This window comes from Oncorhynchus clarkii, unplaced genomic scaffold, assembly GCF_045791955.1.
Source record: "Oncorhynchus clarkii lewisi isolate Uvic-CL-2024 unplaced genomic scaffold, UVic_Ocla_1.0 unplaced_contig_13079_pilon_pilon, whole genome shotgun sequence".
NCBI lineage: Eukaryota > Metazoa > Chordata > Actinopteri > Salmoniformes > Salmonidae > Oncorhynchus > Oncorhynchus clarkii.
In genome coordinates, this window is record NW_027258589.1 from 62,501 (window position 1) to 65,222 (window position 2,722).

Here is a 2,722-nt window from a genome sequence, read left to right on the forward strand (position 1 = left end):
AACCCAGCCCAGACCCCAGCCCCCAGCCCAGACCCCAGACCCCAGCCCAGCCCCCAGCCCAGCCCCCAGCCCAGCCCCCAGCCCCCAGCCCCCAGCCCAGCCCCCAGTCCTGTCCAGCCCAACCCGCAGCCCAGCCCAGACCCCAGCCCAGCCCCCAGACCCCAGCCCCCAGTCCAGACCCCAGCCCAGCCCCCAGTCCAGCCCCCAGCCCAGAACCCGGCCCAGACCCCAGCCCAGCCCCCAGCCCAGCCCCCAGCCTGTCTAGCAGCGTGACACTGCTGAGAAAGATCCTGTATTTCAGTGAACCCAGAATGTTTGTGCTTTGAACCACTTAAAGGCTTAAATTATTGAAGCGAAGCAGTCTAATATAACTGTCTCACTCGGCTCCTATCTGCACTGCTGATGTGAGGAAGTAGACTTTATTAGAATTGGAAGCTGAACTGTCCCAGACATTATCGGGTTTTTTACACAAACTGTCCCAGACATTATCAGTTTATATAACAAACTGTCCCAGACATTATCAGTTTATATAACAAACTGTCCCAGACATTATCAGTTTATATAACAAACTGTCCCAGACATTATCAGTTTATATAACAAACTGTCCCAGACATTATCAGTTTATATAACAAACTGTCCCAGACATTATCAGTTTATATAACAAACTGTCCCAGACATTATCAGTTTATATAACAAACTGTCCCAGACATTATCAGTTTATATAACAAACTGTCCCAGACATTATCAGTTTATATAACAAACTGTCCCAGACATTATCAGTTTATATAACAAACTGACCCAGACATTATCAGTTTATATAACAAACTGTCCCAGACATTATCAGTTTATATAACAAACTGACCCAGACATTATCAGTTTATATAACAAACTGTCCCAGACATTATCAGTTTATATAACAAACTGTCCCAGACATTATCAGTTTATATAACAAACTGACCCAGACATTATCAGTTTATATAACAAACTGTCCCAGACATTATCAGTTTATATAACAAACTGACCCAGACATTATCAGTTTATATAACAAACTGACCCAGACATTATCAGTTTATATAACAAACTGTCCCAGACATTATCAGTTTATATAACAAACTGACCCAGACATTATCAGTTTATATAACAAACTGTCCCAGACATTATCAGTTTATATAACAAACTGTCCCAGACATTATCAGTTTATATAACAAACTGACCCAGACATTATCAGTTTATATAACAAACTGACCCAGACATTATCAGTTTATATAACAAACTGTCCCAGACATTATCAGTTTATATAACAAACTGTCCCAGACATTATCAGTTTATATAACAAACTGTCCCAGACATTATCAGTTTATATAACAAACTGTCCCAGACATTATCAGTTTATATAACAAACTGTCCCAGACATTATCAGTTTATATAACAAACTGTCCCAGACATTATCGGGTTTTTTACACAAACTGTCCCAGACATTATCAGTTTATATAACAAACTGTCCCAGACATTATCAGTTTATATAACAAACTGTCCCAGACATTATCAGTTTATATAACAAACTGTCCCAGACATTATCAGTTTATATAACAAACTGTCCCAGACATTATCAGTTTATATAACAAACTGTCCCAGACATTATCAGTTTATATAACAAACTGTCCCAGACATTATCAGTTTATATAACAAACTGACCCAGACATTATCGGGTTTTTTACACAAACTGTCCCAGACATTATCAGTTTATATAACAAACTGACCCAGACATTATCAGTTTATATAACAAACTGTCCCAGACATTATCAGTTTATATAACAAACTGTCCCAGACATTATCAGTTTATATAACAAACTGTCCCAGACATTATCAGTTTATATAACAAACTGTCCCAGACATTATCAGTTTATATAACAAACTGTCCCAGACATTATCAGTTTATATAACAAACTGTCCCAGACATTATCGGGTTTTTTACACAAACTGTCCCAGACATTATCAGTTTATATAACAAACTGTCCCAGACATTATCAGTTTATATAACAAACTGTCCCAGACATTATCAGTTTATATAACAAACTGTCCCAGACATTATCAGTTTATATAACAAACTGTCCCAGACATTATCAGTTTATATAACAAACTGACCCAGACATTATCGGGTTTTTTACACAAACTGTCCCAGACATTATCAGTTTATATAACAAACTGACCCAGACATTATCAGTTTATATAACAAACTGTCCCAGACATTATCAGTTTATATAACAAACTGTCCCAGACATTATCAGTTTATATAACAAACTGTCCCAGACATTATCAGTTTATATAACAAACTGTCCCAGACATTATCAGTTTATATAACAAACTGACCCAGACATTATTGGGTTTTTTACACAAACTGTCCCAGACATTATCAGTTTATATAACAAACTGACCCAGACATTATCAGTTTATATAACAAACTGTCCCAGACATTATCAGTTTATATAACAAACTGTCCCAGACATTATCAGTTTATATAACAAACTGACCCAGACATTATCGGGTTTTTTACACAAACTGTCCCAGACATTATCAGTTTATATAACAAACTGTCCCAGACATTATCAGTTTATATAACAAACTGTCCCAGACATTATCAGTTTATATAACAAACTGACCCAGACATTATCGGGTTTTTTACACAAACTGTCCCAGACATTATCAGTTTATATAACAAACT